Source organism: Pseudophryne corroboree, chromosome 12 (assembly GCF_028390025.1).
Source record: "Pseudophryne corroboree isolate aPseCor3 chromosome 12, aPseCor3.hap2, whole genome shotgun sequence".
Taxonomy (NCBI): domain Eukaryota; kingdom Metazoa; phylum Chordata; class Amphibia; order Anura; family Myobatrachidae; genus Pseudophryne; species Pseudophryne corroboree.
Genome location: NC_086455.1, coordinates 96,148,784 through 96,164,499, shown reverse-complemented (window position 1 = coordinate 96,164,499; position 15,716 = coordinate 96,148,784). Strand labels below are relative to the sequence as shown.

The 15,716-nt window shown below is 50.2% G+C and overlaps 25 non-coding genes and 1 pseudogene across 25 annotated transcripts; all 26 read left to right on the top strand.

Moving 5' to 3' along the window:
* Nucleotides 1-1,405: 1,405 nt before the first annotated feature.
* LOC134981845 (U1 spliceosomal RNA) lies at nucleotides 1,406-1,569 on the top strand. The gene has a single exon (XR_010190753.1). It is a non-coding gene; the product is annotated as a U1 spliceosomal RNA (small nuclear RNA).
* Nucleotides 1,570-1,721: 152 nt separating this feature from the next.
* LOC134981452 (U1 spliceosomal RNA) lies at nucleotides 1,722-1,863 on the top strand (annotated as a pseudogene).
* Nucleotides 1,864-2,558: 695 nt separating this feature from the next.
* LOC134981866 (U1 spliceosomal RNA) lies at nucleotides 2,559-2,722 on the top strand. Its single transcript, XR_010190770.1, has one exon. It is a non-coding gene; the product is annotated as a U1 spliceosomal RNA (small nuclear RNA).
* A 152-nt stretch (nucleotides 2,723-2,874) lies between these two features.
* Nucleotides 2,875-3,037, top strand: LOC134981391 (U1 spliceosomal RNA). The gene has a single exon (XR_010190584.1). It is a non-coding gene; the product is annotated as a U1 spliceosomal RNA (small nuclear RNA).
* A 673-nt stretch (nucleotides 3,038-3,710) lies between these two features.
* On the top strand, nucleotides 3,711-3,874 carry LOC134981953 (U1 spliceosomal RNA). Its single transcript, XR_010190841.1, has one exon. It is a non-coding gene; the product is annotated as a U1 spliceosomal RNA (small nuclear RNA).
* Nucleotides 3,875-4,026: 152 nt separating this feature from the next.
* Nucleotides 4,027-4,189, top strand: LOC134981446 (U1 spliceosomal RNA). The gene has a single exon (XR_010190618.1). It is a non-coding gene; the product is annotated as a U1 spliceosomal RNA (small nuclear RNA).
* A 671-nt stretch (nucleotides 4,190-4,860) lies between these two features.
* On the top strand, nucleotides 4,861-5,024 carry LOC134981989 (U1 spliceosomal RNA). Its single transcript, XR_010190871.1, has one exon. It is a non-coding gene; the product is annotated as a U1 spliceosomal RNA (small nuclear RNA).
* Nucleotides 5,025-5,176: 152 nt separating this feature from the next.
* On the top strand, nucleotides 5,177-5,339 carry LOC134981469 (U1 spliceosomal RNA). Its single transcript, XR_010190632.1, has one exon. It is a non-coding gene; the product is annotated as a U1 spliceosomal RNA (small nuclear RNA).
* Nucleotides 5,340-6,009: 670 nt separating this feature from the next.
* LOC134981926 (U1 spliceosomal RNA) lies at nucleotides 6,010-6,173 on the top strand. The gene has a single exon (XR_010190820.1). It is a non-coding gene; the product is annotated as a U1 spliceosomal RNA (small nuclear RNA).
* Nucleotides 6,174-6,325: 152 nt separating this feature from the next.
* On the top strand, nucleotides 6,326-6,488 carry LOC134981444 (U1 spliceosomal RNA). Its single transcript, XR_010190616.1, has one exon. It is a non-coding gene; the product is annotated as a U1 spliceosomal RNA (small nuclear RNA).
* Nucleotides 6,489-7,156: 668 nt separating this feature from the next.
* Nucleotides 7,157-7,319, top strand: LOC134981991 (U1 spliceosomal RNA). The gene has a single exon (XR_010190873.1). It is a non-coding gene; the product is annotated as a U1 spliceosomal RNA (small nuclear RNA).
* A 152-nt stretch (nucleotides 7,320-7,471) lies between these two features.
* On the top strand, nucleotides 7,472-7,634 carry LOC134981468 (U1 spliceosomal RNA). The gene has a single exon (XR_010190631.1). It is a non-coding gene; the product is annotated as a U1 spliceosomal RNA (small nuclear RNA).
* A 670-nt stretch (nucleotides 7,635-8,304) lies between these two features.
* On the top strand, nucleotides 8,305-8,468 carry LOC134981925 (U1 spliceosomal RNA). The gene has a single exon (XR_010190819.1). It is a non-coding gene; the product is annotated as a U1 spliceosomal RNA (small nuclear RNA).
* Nucleotides 8,469-8,620: 152 nt separating this feature from the next.
* On the top strand, nucleotides 8,621-8,783 carry LOC134981443 (U1 spliceosomal RNA). Its single transcript, XR_010190615.1, has one exon. It is a non-coding gene; the product is annotated as a U1 spliceosomal RNA (small nuclear RNA).
* A 668-nt stretch (nucleotides 8,784-9,451) lies between these two features.
* LOC134981990 (U1 spliceosomal RNA) lies at nucleotides 9,452-9,614 on the top strand. The gene has a single exon (XR_010190872.1). It is a non-coding gene; the product is annotated as a U1 spliceosomal RNA (small nuclear RNA).
* A 152-nt stretch (nucleotides 9,615-9,766) lies between these two features.
* On the top strand, nucleotides 9,767-9,929 carry LOC134981359 (U1 spliceosomal RNA). The gene has a single exon (XR_010190561.1). It is a non-coding gene; the product is annotated as a U1 spliceosomal RNA (small nuclear RNA).
* Nucleotides 9,930-10,600: 671 nt separating this feature from the next.
* On the top strand, nucleotides 10,601-10,764 carry LOC134981865 (U1 spliceosomal RNA). The gene has a single exon (XR_010190769.1). It is a non-coding gene; the product is annotated as a U1 spliceosomal RNA (small nuclear RNA).
* A 152-nt stretch (nucleotides 10,765-10,916) lies between these two features.
* LOC134981374 (U1 spliceosomal RNA) lies at nucleotides 10,917-11,079 on the top strand. Its single transcript, XR_010190574.1, has one exon. It is a non-coding gene; the product is annotated as a U1 spliceosomal RNA (small nuclear RNA).
* A 674-nt stretch (nucleotides 11,080-11,753) lies between these two features.
* Nucleotides 11,754-11,917, top strand: LOC134981951 (U1 spliceosomal RNA). The gene has a single exon (XR_010190840.1). It is a non-coding gene; the product is annotated as a U1 spliceosomal RNA (small nuclear RNA).
* Nucleotides 11,918-12,069: 152 nt separating this feature from the next.
* On the top strand, nucleotides 12,070-12,232 carry LOC134981467 (U1 spliceosomal RNA). Its single transcript, XR_010190630.1, has one exon. It is a non-coding gene; the product is annotated as a U1 spliceosomal RNA (small nuclear RNA).
* Nucleotides 12,233-12,902: 670 nt separating this feature from the next.
* On the top strand, nucleotides 12,903-13,066 carry LOC134981924 (U1 spliceosomal RNA). Its single transcript, XR_010190818.1, has one exon. It is a non-coding gene; the product is annotated as a U1 spliceosomal RNA (small nuclear RNA).
* A 152-nt stretch (nucleotides 13,067-13,218) lies between these two features.
* On the top strand, nucleotides 13,219-13,381 carry LOC134981441 (U1 spliceosomal RNA). The gene has a single exon (XR_010190614.1). It is a non-coding gene; the product is annotated as a U1 spliceosomal RNA (small nuclear RNA).
* Nucleotides 13,382-14,045: 664 nt separating this feature from the next.
* LOC134981923 (U1 spliceosomal RNA) lies at nucleotides 14,046-14,209 on the top strand. Its single transcript, XR_010190817.1, has one exon. It is a non-coding gene; the product is annotated as a U1 spliceosomal RNA (small nuclear RNA).
* A 152-nt stretch (nucleotides 14,210-14,361) lies between these two features.
* LOC134981399 (U1 spliceosomal RNA) lies at nucleotides 14,362-14,524 on the top strand. The gene has a single exon (XR_010190591.1). It is a non-coding gene; the product is annotated as a U1 spliceosomal RNA (small nuclear RNA).
* A 671-nt stretch (nucleotides 14,525-15,195) lies between these two features.
* Nucleotides 15,196-15,359, top strand: LOC134981969 (U1 spliceosomal RNA). The gene has a single exon (XR_010190855.1). It is a non-coding gene; the product is annotated as a U1 spliceosomal RNA (small nuclear RNA).
* A 152-nt stretch (nucleotides 15,360-15,511) lies between these two features.
* On the top strand, nucleotides 15,512-15,674 carry LOC134981479 (U1 spliceosomal RNA). Its single transcript, XR_010190637.1, has one exon. It is a non-coding gene; the product is annotated as a U1 spliceosomal RNA (small nuclear RNA).
* Nucleotides 15,675-15,716: the final 42 nt, after the last annotated feature.

Genomic DNA, 15,716 nt, shown 5'->3' with positions numbered 1-15,716 from the left:
ACTCCGTCCACCATCCGAGTCCATCGATCCTGAACTTACTGTCAGACTTGGTTTTGTCTGTGTCCCCGGAGGGGGCGCTAGTGGGTCAGTGGAGGTGGATGGGAGAAAACGAGGAGGCTTGATTATGTTTCTGCGCATGAGCGCAATGATATTTATTAAACAGATGGTTCACAAAACGGCAGCAGAAAATAACAGTAGGAAATGGAAATGTCAATTGTACAGCGTGGCAGCTGAAAGTCTATGGTAACAGAATGAATGGTGACTGATGAAATGATAACCGGTAGTGATGATAACAGATGAGTGATAACTTGGCAGAGAATATTCTGGTATGGGAACCAGAGCAGATTAAAACATGGAACCAGCAGAGATGGTGTTGTATGGCAAACCTGGTAGCAGAGGCAGGAGTCTGACTCACAGTGCAGGTGATGAGGCACTGGCAGCAAGCAAGCTGTATCACAGGTGGAGAGATGGAACACACCTGGAGTCAGTCTCTACTGCTAGGCTGAAGCACACAGAGATGGTGGTGAGTGTGAAGCCTGTAGATGGAAGCAGGTATTGCTGGGGCTTGTAGTTCCACGGAGCTGTGAGAAGTAACCAGGAGTACAGAGTCTCAGGTAGAAAGCCAGGAACACGGAACAGCAGGTAGGTATCCAGGTACACGGAGGAAACAGGAACCAGATCCTTACACATGAGTCGCAGGAGTGACACAAAGTTCAGGATGCCTGCAGACTGATCCTGCAGCTTCATATATACCCCTTGTTAAACAGTCATTGGTGGAGTGAGGAAAAGTGGGTGCGGCCAAGCACCGGATTGGCCGCCGTATGCTGACTGCTGGAGACTGTCATGGCGGCGCCCATGCCGCGGCCTAGCGGGAACGCGGCGTGCTACACGCCCGCTATCACAGGAGCGCTCCCAGGCCCAGGATGGCGTCTGATGGCAGAGACGCGGATGACAGATGAACGCAGGGACCCAGGACGGAGTCCGCAGCGGCGGACAGATGTCAGCTTGGTGAGTCGATTCCTGACAGAGGTGTTTAATGCAAACCAGGGGTCATCCAAGCGCCGCAAAAGGCCGCCATGCCCTGCACGCCCCTTTTCTCTTTTCATATGCAGACGAGGGTTGAAGCCAACTTTGACCCACTGCTTGGATGACATCACCATATTCAAATCCATCTGCTACAGGCCTTCCCCCAGGAATGCTTGCACTAGTTGTTGCATTTGGTTTGTTGTTTGGGGGTGCTTCAGTATTAGGCAGCCTTCTGCCCTCCCATGTTCATCTAAAAATATGTGTTCTCCCTGCAGTTGTTGTCCCCAGATGAAAGTTCCCTTGTGCTGCCTCAGTTGAATCTCATTTACTTGACAGAGATGTGCCTGAGCAGCGGCCCTCCCCAGCCCTATCCCAAATCATACTTATTTTGCATAGGAGATACCATGGTCATGAAGATTGTTCTCCCAGGGTGAGGTTCATTCATTGCATTCTGGGTATGCTGACCCCTGTGATTTCCCCAAATGTGGGAAACTCGACTGCATTATTTGTGGTAGTGGGGGACTGTGTTTGTGCTTTCCTCTGGTCAGCTCTGGTAAAAGTCAGATTTATTTGTCTCAGATTTTCCTCTAGCCTTGTTCTTCTTTCGAGAGTTCCCTTGTGCTGCCTCAGTTGGATCTCCTTCACTTGACAGGGGGGTGCCCGAGCAGCGACCCTCCCCAGCTCTAGCCCAACTCCTACTTACCTGCCAGGTGAGATACTATGATCATGAAGTTGCTTCTCCCAGGGCAAGGCTCAACCATTGCACTCTGGGTGTGCTGCCCCTGCGATTTCCCCAAATGTGGGAAACTTGACTGCATAATTTGTGTTTCCCCTGGTCGGCTCTCATATAATTCAGATCTCTTTGTCTCAGGTCTCTCTCCAGCCTAGTTTGCTGTCTGTTTCCACTTATCTTTTCTTGAGCCGCTCCCTTCTATGCCCTTACACACTATCCTGACTTCTCCTCCCGTCTGCTTACTTTGTGCCTTACAATGCACAATGCAAACTACAGGTAGTGCTGCAGGGCCCACACCTTTTTACTTGCCTTACAGAGCAGCTCTGGAGCTGTTACAGTTCCCAGCTGCTGCAAGAAATCAGCATTAATGCTTCAGGGGTTGGGGCATAGCCAACATGAGCCCCACACCGAAGGAGGGTGGAGGTGTTTAATGCAAACCAGGGGTCATCCAAGCGCCGCAAAAGGCCGCCATGCCCTGCACGCCCCTTTTCTCTTTTCATATGCAGACGAGGGTTGAAGCCAACTTTGACCCACTGCTTGGATGACATCACCATATTCAAATCCATCTGCTGCAGGCCTTCCCCCAGGAATGCTTGCACTAGTTGTTGCATTTGGTTTGTTGTTTGGGGGTGCTTCAGTATTAGGCAGCCTTCTGCCCTCCCATGTTCATCTGAAAATATGTGTTCTCCCTGCAGTTGTTGTCCCCAGATGAGAGTTCCCTTGTGCTGCCTCAGTTGAATCTCCTTTACTTGACAGAGATGTGCCTGAGCAGCGGCCCTCCCCAGCCCTTTCCCAAATCATACTTATTTTGCATAGGAGATACCATGGTCATGAAGATTGTTCTCCCAGAGTGAGGTTCATTCATTGCATTCTGGGTATGCTGACCCCTGTGATTTCCCCAAATGTGGGAAACTCAACTGCATTATTTGTGGTAGTGGGGGACTGTGTTTGTGCTTTCCTCTGGTCAGCTCTGGTAAAAGTCAGATTTCTTTGTCTCAGATCTTCTTCTAGCCTTGTTCTTCTTTCGAGAGTTCCCTTGTGCTGCCTCAGTTGGATCTCCTTCACTTGACAGGGGGGTGCCCGAGCATCAACCCTCCCCAGCTCTAGCCCAACTCCTACTTACCTGCCAGGTGAGATACTGTGATCATGAAGGTGCTTCTCCCAGGGCAAGGCTCACCCATTGCACTCTGGGTGTGCTGCCCCTGCAATTTCCCCAAATGTGGGAAACTTGACAGCATAATTTGTGTTTCCCCTGGTCGGCTCTCGTATAATTCAGATCTCTTTGTCTCAGGTCTCTCTCCAGCCTAGTTTGCTGTCTGTTTCCACTTCTTTTTTCTTGAGCCCCTCCCTTCTATACCCTTGTGCACTATCCTGACTTCTCCTCCCGTCTGCTTACTTTGTGCCTTCCAATGCACAATGCAAACTACAGGTAGTGCTGCAGGTCCACACCCTTTTACCTGCCTTACAGAGCAGCTCTGGAGATGTTACAGTGCCCAGCTGCTGCAAGAAATCAGCTTGAATGCTTCAGGGGCTGGGGCATGGCCAACATGAGCCCCACACCGAAGGAGGGTGGGGGTGTTTAATGCGAACTAGGGGTCATCCAAGCGCCGCAAAAGGCCGCCATGCCCTGCATACCCCTTTTCTCTTTTCATATGCAGATGAGGGTTCCAGCCAACTTTGGCCCACTGCTTGGATGACATCACCGTATGCAAATCCGTCTTCTGCAGACCTTCCCCCAGGAATGCTTGTACTATTTGTTGCATTTGGTTTGTTGTTTGGGGGTGCTTCAGTATTAGGCAGCCTTCTGCCCTCCCATGTTCATCTGAAAATAAATGTTCTCCCTGCAGTTGTGGTTCCCAGATGAGAGTTCCCTTGTGCTGACTCAGTTGAATCTCCTTTACTTGACAGAGATGTGCCTGAGCAGCGGCCCTCCACAGCCTTATCCCAAATCATACCTATTTTGCATAGGGTATACCATGGTCATGAAAATTGTTCTCCCAGGGTGAGGTTCATTCATTGCATTCTGGGTATGCTGACCCCTGTGATTTCCCCAAATCTGGGAAACTCGACTGCATTATTTGTGGTAGTGGAGGACTGTGTTTGTGCTTTCCTCTGGTCAGCTCTGGTAAAAGTCAGATTTCTTTGTCTCAGATCTTCCTCTAGCCCTGTTCTTCTTTCGTGAGTTCCCTTGTGCTGCCTCAGTTGGATCTCCTTCACTTGACAGGGGGGTGCCCGAGCAGCGACCCTACCCAGCTCTAGCCCAACTCCTACTTACCTGCCAGGTGAGATACTATGATCATGAAGGTGCTTCTCCCAGGGCAAGGCTCACCCATTGCACTCTGGGTGTGCTGCTCCTGTGATTTCCCCAAATGTGGGACACTTGACTGCATTATTTGTGTTTCCCCTGGTCGGCTCTCGTATAATTCAGATCTCTTTGTCTCTGGTCTCTCTCCAGCCTAGTTTGCTGTCTGTTTCCACTTCTCTTTTCTTGAGCCGCTCCCATCTATGCCCTTGCGCACTATCCTGACTTCTCCCGTCTGCTTACTTTGTGCCTTCCAATGCACAATGCAAACTACAGGTAGTGCTGCAGGGCCCACACCCTTTTACTTGCCTTACAGAGCAGCTCTGGAGCTGTTACAGTGCCAAGCTGCTGCAAGAAATCAGCTTTAATGCTTCAGGGGCTGGGGCATAGCCAACATGAGCCCCACACCGAAGGAGGGTGGAGGTGTTTAATGTGAACTAGGGGTCATCCAAGCGCCGCATAAGGCTGCCATGCCCTGCACGCCCCTTTTCTCTTTTCATATGCAGATGAGGGTTGAAGCCTACTTCGACCCACTGCTTGGATGACATCACCATATGCAAATCCATCTGCTGCAGGCCTTCCCCCAGGAATGCTTGCACTAGTTGTTGCATTTGGTTTGTTGTTTGGGGGTGCTTCAGTATTAGGCAGCCTTCTGCCCTCCCATGTTCATCTGAAAATATGTGTTCTCCCTGCAGTTGTTGTCCCCAGATGAGAGTTCCCTTGTGCTGCCTCAGTTGAATCTCCTTTACTTGACAGAGATGTGCCTGAGCAGCGGCCCTCCCCAGCCCTATCCCAAATCATACTTATTTTGCATAGGCGATACCATGGTCATGAAGATTGTTCTCCCAGGGTGAGGTTCATTCATTGCATTCTGGGAATACTGACCCCTGTGATTTCCCGAAATCTGGGAAACTCGACTGCATTGTTTGTGGTAGTGGGGGACTGTGTTTGTGCTTTCCTATGGTCAGCTCTGGTAAAAGTCAGATTTCTTTGTCTCAGATCTTCCTCTAGCCTTGTTCTTATTTCGAGAGTTCCCTTGTGCTGCCTCAGTTGGATCTCCTTCACTTGACAGGGGGGTGCCCGAGCAGCGACCCTCCACAGCTCTAGCCCAACTCCTACTTACCTGCCAGGTGAGATACTATGATCATGAAGGTGCTTCTCCCAGGGCAAGGCTCACCCATTGCACTCTGCGTGTGGTGCCCCTGCAATTTCCCCAAATGTGGGAAACTTGACTGCATAATTTGTGTTTCCCCTGGTCGGCTCTCGTATAATTCAGATCTCTTTGTCTCAGGTCTCTCTCCAGCCTAGTTTGCTGTCTGTTTTCACTTCTTTTTTCTTGAGCCCCTCCCTTCTATACCCTTGTGCACTATCCTGACTTCTCCTCCCGTCTGCTTACTTTGTGCCTTCCAATGCACAATGCAAACTACAGGTAGTGCTGCAGGGCCCACACCCTTTTACCTGCCTTACAGAGCAGCTCTGGTGATGTTACAGTGCCCAGCTGCTGCAAGAAATCAGCTTGAATGCTTCAGGGGCTGGGGCATGGCCAACATGAGCCCCACACCGAAGGAGGGTGGAGGTGTTTAATGCGAACTAGGGGTCATCCAAGCGCCGCAAAAGGCCTCCATGCCCTGCATACCCCTTTTCTCTTTTCATATGCAGATGAGGGTTCCAGCCAACTTTGGCCCACTGCTTGGATGACATCACCGTATGTAAATCCGTCTTTTGCAGACCTTCCCCCAGGAATGCTTGTATTATTTGTTTCATTTGGTTTGTTGTTTGGGGGTGCTTCAGTATTAGGCAGCCTTCTGCCCTCCCATGTTCATCTGAAAATATGTGTTCTCCCTGCAGTTGTTGTCCCCAGATGAGAGTTCCCTTTTGCTGAGTTGAATCTCCTTTACTTGACAGAGATGTGCCTGAGCAGCGGCCCTCCACAGCCTTATCCCAAATCATACCTATTTTGCATAGGGTATACCATGGTCATGAAGATTGTTCTCCCAGGGTGAGGTTCATTCATTGCATTCTGGGTATGCTGACCCCTGTGATTTCCCCAAATCTGGGAAACTCGACTGCATTATTTGTGGTAGTGGGGGACTGTGTTTGTGCTTTCCTCTGGTCAGCTCTGGTAAAAGTCAGATTTCTTTGTCTCAGATCTTCCTCTAGCCTTGTTCTTCTTTCGTGAGTTCCCTTGTGCTGCCTCAGTTGGATCTCCTTCACTTGACAGGGGGGTGCCCGAGCAGCGACCCTCCCCAGCTCTAGCCCAACTCCTACTTACCTGCCAGGTGAGATACTATGATCATGAAGGTGCTTCTCCCAGGGCAAGGCTCACCCATTGCACTCTGGGTGTGCTGCTCCTGTGATTTCCCCAAATGTGGGACACTTGACTGCATTATTTGTGTTTCCCCTGGTCGGCTCTCGTATAATTCAGATCTCTTTGTCTCTGGTCTCTCTCCAGACTAGTTTGCTGTCTGTTTCCACTTCTCTTTTCTTGAGCCCCTCCCTTCTATACCCTTGTGCACTATCCTGACTTCTCCTCCCGTCTGCTTACTTTGTGCCTTCTAATGCACAATGCAAACTACAGGTAGTGCTGCAGGGCCCACACCCTTTTACCTGCCTTACAGAGCAGCTCTGGAGATGTTACAGTGCCCAGCTGCTGCAAGAAATCAGCTTGAATGCTTCAGGGGCATGGCCAACATGAGCCCCACACCGAAGGAGGGTGGGGGTGTTTAATGCGAACTAGGGGTCATCCAAGCGCCGCAAAAGGCCGCCATGCCCTGCATACCCCTTTTCTCTTTTCATATGCAGATGAGGGTTCCAGCCAACTTTGGCCCACTGCTTGGATGACATCACCGTATGCAAATCTGTCTTCTGCAGACCTTCCCCCAGGAATGCTTGTATTATTTGTTGCATTTGGTTTGTTGTTTGGGTGTGCTTCAGTATTAGGCAGCCTTCTGCCCTCCCATGTTCATCTGAAAATATGTGTTCTACCTGCAGTTGTTGTCCCCAGATGAGAGTTCCCTTGTGCTGCCTCAGTTGAATCTCCTTTACGTGACAGAGATGTGCCTGAGCAGCAGCCCTCCACAGCCTTATCCCAAATCATACCTATTTTGCATAGGGTATACCATGGTCATGAAGATTGTTCTCCCAGGGTGAGGTTATTCATTGCATTCTGGGTATGCTGACCACTGTGATTTCCCCAAATCTGGGAAACTCGACTGCATTATTTGTGGTAGTGGGGGACTGTGTTTGTGCTTTCCTCTGGTCAGCTCTGGTAAAAGTCAGATTTCTTTGTCTCAGATCTTCCTCTAGCCTTGTTCTTCTTTCGAGAGTTCCCTTGTGCTGCCTCAGTTGGATCTCCTTCACTTGACAGGGGGGTGCCCGAGCAGCGACCCTCCCCAGCTCTAGCCCAACTCCTACTTACCTGCCAGGTGAGATACTATGATCATGAAGGTGCTTCTCCCAGGGCAAGGCTCACCCATTGCACTCTGCGTGTGGTGCCCCTGCAATTTCCCCAAATGTGGGAAACTTGACTGCATAATTTGTGTTTCCCCTGGTCGGCTCTCGTATAATTCAGATCTCTTTGTCTCAGGTCTCTCTCCAGCCTAGTTTGCTGTCTGTTTCCACTTCTTTTTTCTTGAGCCCCTCCCTTCTATACCCTTGTGCACTATCCTGACTTCTCCTCCCGTCTGCTTACTTTGTGCCTTCCAATGCACAATGCAAACTACAGCTAGTGCTGCAGGGCCCACACCCTTTTACCTGCCTTACAGAGCAGCTCTGGTGATGTTACAGTGCCCAGCTGCTGCAAGAAATCAGCTTGAATGCTTCAGGGGCTGGGGCATGGCCAACATGAGCCCCACACCGAAGGAGGGTGGGGGTGTTTAATGCGAACTAGGGGTCATCCAAGCGCCGCAAAAGGCCGCCATGCCCTGCATACCCCTTTTCTCTTTTCATATGCAGATGAGGGTTCCAGCCAACTTTGGCCCACTGCTTGGATGACATCACCGTATGTAAATCCGTCTTTTGCAGACCTTCCCCCAGGAATGCTTGTATTATTTGTTTCATTTGGTTTGTTGTTTGGGGGTGCTTCAGTATTAGGCAGCCTTCTGCCCTCCCATGTTCATCTGAAAATATGTGTTCTCCCTGCAGTTGTTGTCCCCAGATGAGAGTTCCCTTGTGCTGAGTTGAATCTCCTTTACTTGACAGAGATGTGCCTGAGCAGCGGCCCTCCACAGCCTTATCCCAAATCATACCTATTTTGCATAGGGTATACCATGGTCATGAAGATTGTTCTCCCAGGGTGAGGTTCATTCATTGCATTCTGGGTATGCTGACCCCTGTGATTTCCCCAAATCTGGGAAACTCGACTGCATTATTTGTGGTAGTGGGGGACTGTGTTTGTGCTTTCCTCTGGTCAGCTCTGGTAAAAGTCAGATTTCTTTGTCTCAGATCTTCCTCTAGCCTTGTTCTTCTTTCGTGAGTTCCCTTGTGCTGCCTCAGTTGGATCTCCTTCACTTGACAGGGGGGTGCCCGAGCAGCGACCCTCCCCAGCTCTAGCCCAACTCCTACTTACCTGCCAGGTGAGATACTATGATCATGAAGGTGCTTCTCCCAGGGCAAGGCTCACCCATTGCACTCTGGGTGTGCTGCTCCTGTGATTTCCCCAAATGTGGGACACTTGACTGCATTATTTGTGTTTCCCCTGGTCGGCTCTCGTATAATTCAGATCTCTTTGTCTCTGGTCTCTCTCCAGACTAGTTTGCTGTCTGTTTCCACTTCTCTTTTCTTGAGCCCCTCCCTTCTATACCCTTGTGCACTATCCTGACTTCTCCTCCCGTCTGCTTACTTTGTGCCTTCTAATGCACAATGCAAACTACAGGTAGTGCTGCAGGGCCCACACCCTTTTACCTGCCTTACAGAGCAGCTCTGGAGATGTTACAGTGCCCAGCTGCTGCAAGAAATCAGCTTGAATGCTTCAGGGGCATGGCCAACATGAGCCCCACACCGAAGGAGGGTGGGGGTGTTTAATGCGAACTAGGGGTCATCCAAGCGCCGCAAAAGGCCGCCATGCCCTGCATACCCCTTTTCTCTTTTCATATGCAGATGAGGGTTCCAGCCAACTTTGGCCCACTGCTTGGATGACATCACCGTATGCAAATCTGTCTTCTGCAGACCTTCCCCCAGGAATGCTTGTATTATTTGTTGCATTTGGTTTGTTGTTTGGGTGTGCTTCAGTATTAGGCAGCCTTCTGCCCTCCCATGTTCATCTGAAAATATGTGTTCTACCTGCAGTTGTTGTCCCCAGATGAGAGTTCCCTTGTGCTGCCTCAGTTGAATCTCCTTTACGTGACAGAGATGTGCCTGAGCAGCGGCCCTCCACAGCCTTATCCCAAATCATACCTATTTTGCATAGGGTATACCATGGTCATGAAGATTGTTCTCCCAGGGTGAGGTTATTCATTGCATTCTGGGTATGCTGACCACTGTGATTTCCCCAAATCTGGGAAACTCGACTGCATTATTTGTGGTAGTGGGGGACTGTGTTTGTGCTTTCCTCTGGTCAGCTCTGGTAAAAGTCAGATTTCTTTGTCTCAGATCTTCCTCTAGCCTTGTTCTTCTTTCGAGAGTTCCCTTGTGCTGCCTCAGTTGGATCTCCTTCACTTGACAGTGGGGTGCCCGAGCAGCGACCCTCCCCAGCTCTAGCTCAACTCCTACTTACCTGCCAGGTGAGATACTATGATCATGAAGGTGCTTCTCCCAGGGCAAGGCTCACCCATTGCACTCTGGGTGTGCTGCTCCTGTGATTTCCCCAAATGTGGGACACTTGACTGCATAATTTGTGTTTCCCCTGGTCGGTTCTCGTATAATTCAGATCTCTTTGTCTAAGGTCTCTCTCCAGCCTAGTTTGCTGTCTGTTTCCACTTCTCTTTTCTTGAGCCGCTCCCTTCTATGCCCTTGCGCACTATCCTGACTTCTCCCGTCTGCTTACTTTGTGCCTTCCAACGCACAATGCGAACTACAGGTAGTGCTGCAGGGCCCACACCCTTTTACTTGCCTTACAGAGCAGCTCTGGAGCTGTTACAGTTCCCAGCTGCTGCAAGAAATCAGCATGAATGCTTCAGGGGTTGGGGCATAGCCAACATGAGCCCCACACCGAAGGAGGGTGGAGGTGTTTAATGCAAACCAGGGGTCATCCAAGCGCCGCAAAAGGCCGCCATGCCCTGCACGCCCCTTTTCTCTTTTCATATGCAGACGAGGGTTGAAGCCAACTTTGACCCACTGCTTGGATGACATCACCATATTCAAATCCATCTGCTGCAGGCCTTCCCCCAGGAATGCTTGCACTAGTTGTTGCATTTGGTTTGTTGTTTGGGGGTGCTTCAGTATTAGGCAGCCTTCTGCCCTCCCATGTTCATCTGAAAATATGTGTTCTCCCTGCAGTTGTTGTCCTCAGATGAGAGTTCCCTTGTGCTGCCTCAGTTGAATCTCCTTTACTTGACAGAGATGTGCCTGAGCAGCGGCCCTCCCCAGCCCTTTCCCAAATCATACTTATTTTGCATAGGAGATACCATGGTCATGAAGATTGTTCTCCCAGAGTGAGGTTCATTCATTGCATTCTGGGTATGCTGACCCCTGTGATTTCCCCAAATGTGGGAAACTCAACTGCATTATTTGTGGTAGTGGGGGACTGTGTTTGTGCTTTCCTCTGGTCAGCTCTGGTAAAAGTCAGATTTCTTTGTCTCAGATCTTCTTCTAGCCTTGTTCTTCTTTCGAGAGTTCCCTTGTGCTGCCTCAGTTGGATCTCGTTCACTTGACAGGGGGGTGCCCGAGCATCAACCCTCCCCAGCTCTAGCCCAACTCCTACTTACCTGCCAGGTGAGATACTGTGATCATGAATGTGCTTCTCCCAGGGCAAGGCTCACCCATTGCACTCTGGGTGTGCTGCCCCTGCAATTTCCCCAAATGTGGGAAACTTGACTGCATAATTTGTGTTTCCCCTGGTCGGCTCTCGTATAATTCAGATCTCTTTGTCTCAGGTCTCTCTCCAGCCTAGTTTGCTGTCTGTTTCCACTTCTTTTTTCTTGAGCCCCTCCCTTCTATACCCTTGTGCACTATCCTGACTTCTCCTCCCGTCTGCTTACTTTGTGCCTTCCAATGCACAATGCAAACTACAGGTAGTGCTGCAGGGCCCACACCCTTTTACCTGCCTTACAGAGCAGCTCTGGAGATGTTACAGTGCCCAGCTGCTGCAAGAAATCAGCTTGAATGCTTCAGGGGCTGGGGCATGGCCAACATGAGCCCCACACCGAAGGAGGGTGGGGGTGTTTAATGCGAACTAGGGGTCATCCAAGCGCCGCAAAAGGCCGCCATGCCCTGCATACCCCTTTTCTCTTTTCATATGCAGATGAGGGTTCCAGCCAACTTTGGCCCACTGCTTGGATGACATCACCGTATGCAAATCCGTCTTCTGCAGACCTTCCCCCAGGAATGCTTGTATTATTTGTTGCATTTGGTTTGTTGTTTGGGGGTGCTTCAGTATTAGGCAGCCTTCTGCCCTCCCGTGTTCATCTGAAAATATGTGTTCTCCCTGCAGTTGTTGTCCCCAGATGAGAGTTCCCTTGTGCTGCCTCAGTTGAATCTCCTTTACTTGACAGAGATGTGCCTGAGCAGCGGCCCTCCACAGCCTTATCCCAAATCATACCTATTTTGCATAGGGTATACCATGGTCATGAAAATTGTTCTCCCAGGGTGAGGTTCATTCATTGCATTCTGGGTATGCTGACCCCTGTGATTTCCCCAAATCTGGGAAACTCGACTGCATTATTTGTGGTAGTGGAGGACTGTGTTTGTGCTTTCCTCTGGTCAGCTCTGGTAAAAGTCAGATTTCTTTGTCTCAGATCTTCCTCTAGCCCTGTTCTTCTTTCGTGAGTTCCCTTGTGCTGCCTCAGTTGGATCTCCTTCACTTGACAGGGGGGTGCCCGAGCAGCGACCCTCCCCAGCTCTAGCCCAACTCCTACTTACCTGCCAGGTGAGATACTATGATCATGAAGGTGCTTCTCCCAGGGCAAGGCTCACCCATTGCACTCTGCGTGTGGTGCCCCTGCAATTTCCCCAAATGTGGGAAACTTGACTGCATAATTTGTGTTTCCCCTGGTCGGCTCTCGTATAATTCAGATCTCTTTGTCTCAGGTCTCTCTCCAGCCTAGTTTGCTGTCTGTTTCCACTTCTTTTTTCTTGAGCCCCTCCCTTCTATACCCTTGTGCACTATCCTGACTTCTCCTCCCGTCTGCTTACTTTGTGCCTTCCAATGCACAATGCAAACTACAGGTAGTGCTGCAGGGCCCACACCCTTTTACCTGCCTTACAGAGCAGCTCTGGTGATGTTACAGTGCCCAGCTGCTGCAAGAAATCAGCTTGAATGCTTCAGGGGCTGGGGCATGGCCAACATGAGCCCCACACCGAAGGAGGGTGGGGGTGTTTAATGCGAACTAGGGGTCATCCAAGCGCCGCAAAAGGCCGCCATGCCCTGCATACCCCTTTTCTCTTTTCATATGCAGATGAGGGTTCCAGCCAACTTTGGCCCACTGCTTGGATGACATCACCGTATGTAAATCCGTCTTTTGCAGACCTTCCCCCAGGAATGCTTGTATTATTTGTTTCATTTGGTTTGTTGTTTGGGGGTGCTTCAGTATTAGGCAGCCTTCTGCCCTCCCATGTTCATCTGAAAATATGTGTTCTCCCTGCAGTTGTTGTCCCCAGATGAGAGTTCCCTTGTGCTGAGTTGAATCTCCTTTACTTGACAGAGATGTGCCTGAGCAGCGGCCCTCCACAGCATTATCCCAAATCATACCTATTTTGCATAGGGTATACCATGGTCATGAAGATTGTTCTCCCAGGGTGAGGTTCATTCATTGCATTCTGGGTATGCTGACCCCTGTGATTTCCCCAAATCTGGGAAACTCGACTGCATTATTTGTGGTAGTGGGGGACTGTGTTTGTGCTTTCCTCTGGTCAGCTCTGGTAAAAGTCAGATTTCTTTGTCTCAGATCTTCCTCTAGCCTTGTTCTTCTTTCGTGAGTTCCCTTGTGCTGCCTCAGTTGGATCTCCTTCACTTGACAGGGGTGTGCCCGAGCAGCGACCCTCCCCAGCTCTAGCCCAACTCCTACTTACCTGCCAGGTGAGATACTATGATCATGAAGGTGCTTCTCCCAGGGCAAGGCTCACCCATTGCACTCTGGGTGTGCTGCTCCTGTGATTTCCCCAAATGTGGGACACTTGACTGCATTATTTGTGTTTCCCCTGGTCGGCTCTCGTATAATTCAGATCTCTTTGTCTCTGGTCTCTCTCCAGACTAGTTTGCTGTCTGTTTCCACTTCTCTTTTCTTGAGCCCCTCCCTCCTATACCCTTGTGCACTATCCTGACTTCTCCTCCCGTCTGCTTACTTTGTGCCTTCCAATGCACAATGCAAACTACAGGTAGTGCTGCAGGGCCCACACCCTTTTACCTGCCTTACAGAGCAGCTCTGGAGATGTTACAGTGCCCAGCTGCTGCAAGAAATCAGCTTGAATGCTTCAGGGGCATGGCCAACATGAGCCCCACACCGAAGGAGGGTGGGGGTGTTTAATGCGAACTAGGGGTCATCCAAGCGCCGCAAAAGGCCGCCATGCCCTGCATACCCCTTTTCTCTTTTCATATGCAGATGAGGGTTCCAGCCAACTTTGGCCCACTGCTTGGATGACATCACCGTATGTAAATCCGTCTTTTGCAGACCTTCCCCCAGGAATGCTTGTATTATTTGTTTCATTTGGTTTGTTGTTTGGGGGTGCTTCAGTATTAGGCAGCCTTCTGCCCTCCCATGTTCATCTGAAAATATGTGTTCTCCCTGCAGTTGTTGTCCCCAGATGAGAGTTCCCTTGTGCTGAGTTGAATCTCCTTTACTTGACAGAGATGTGCCTGAGCAGCGGCCCTCCACAGCCTTATCCCAAATCATACCTATTTTGCATAGGGTATACCATGGTCATGAAGATTGTTCTCCCAGGGTGAGGTTCATTCATTGCATTCTGGGTATGCTGACCCCTGTGATTTCCCCAAATCTGGGAAACTCGACTGCATTATTTGTGGTAGTGGGGGACTGTGTTTGTGCTTTCCTCTGGTCAGCTCTGGTAAAAGTCAGATTTTTTTGTCTCAGATCTTCCTCTAGCCTTGTTCTTCTTTCGTGAGTTCCCTTGTGCTGCCTCAGTTGGATCTCCTTCACTTGACAGGGGGGTGCCCGAGCAGCGACCCTCCCCAGCTCTAGCCCAACTCCTACTTACCTGCCAGGTGAGATACTATGATCATGAAGGTGCTTCTCCCAGGGCAAGGCTCACCCATTGCACTCTGGGTGTGCTGCTCCTGTGATTTCCCCAAATGTGGGACACTTGACTGCATAATTTGTGTTTCCCCTGGTCGGCTCTCGTATAATTCAGATCTCTTTATCTCTGGTCTCTCTCCAGCCTAGTTTGCTGTCTGTTTCCACTTCTCTTTTCTTGAGCCGCTCCCTTCTATGCCCTTGCGCACTATCCTGACTTCTCCCGTCTGCTTACTTTGTGCCTTCCAATGCACAATGCGAACTACAGGTAGTGCTGCAGGGTCCACACCCTTTTACTTGCCTTACAGAGCAGCTCTGGAGCTGTTACAGTGACAAGCTGCTGCAAGAAATCAGCTTTAATGCTTCAGGGGCTGGGGCATAGCCAACATGAGCCCCACACCGAAGGAGGGTGGAGGTGTTTAATGTGAACTAGGGGTCATCCAAGCGCCGCATAAGGCCGCCATGCCCTGCACGCCCCTTTTCTCTTTTCATATGCAGATGAGGGTTGAAGCCAACTTCGACCCACTGCTTGGATGACATCACCATATGCAAATCCATCTGCTGCAGGCCTTCCCCCAGGAATGCTTGCACTAGTTGTTGCATTTGGTTTGTTGTTTGGGGGTGCTTCAGTATTAGGCAGCCTTCTGCCCTCCCATGTTCATCTGAAAATATGTGTTCTCCCTGCAGTTGTTGTCCCCAGATGAGAGTTCCCTTGTGCTGCCTCAGTTGAATCTCCTTTACTTGACAGAGATGTGCCTGAGCAGCGGCCCTCCCCAGCCCTATCCCAAATTATACTTATTTTGCATAGGCGATACCATGGTCATGAAGATTGTTCTCCCAGGGTGAGGTTCATTAATTGCATTCTGGGTATACTGACCCCTGTGATTTCCCCAAATCTGGGAAACTCGACTGCATTGTTTGTGGTAGTGGGGGACTGTGTTTGTGCTTTCCTCTGGTCAGCTCTGGTAAATGTCAGATTTCTTTGTCTCAGATCTTCCTCTAGCCTTGTTTTTCTTTCGAGAGTTTCCTTGTGCTGCCTCAGTTGGATCTCCTTCACTTGACAGGGGGGTGACCAAGCAGCGACCCTCCCCAGCTCTAGCCCAACTCCTACTTACCTGCCAGGTGAGATACTATGATCATGAAGGTGCTTCTCCCAGGGCAAGGCTCACCCATTGCACTCTGGGTGTGCTGCCCATGCGATTTCCCCAAATGTGGGAAACTTGACAGCATAATTTGTGTTTCCCCTGGTCGGCTCTCGTATAATTCAGATCTCTGTGTCTCAGGTCTCTCTCCAGCCTAGTTTGCTGTCTGT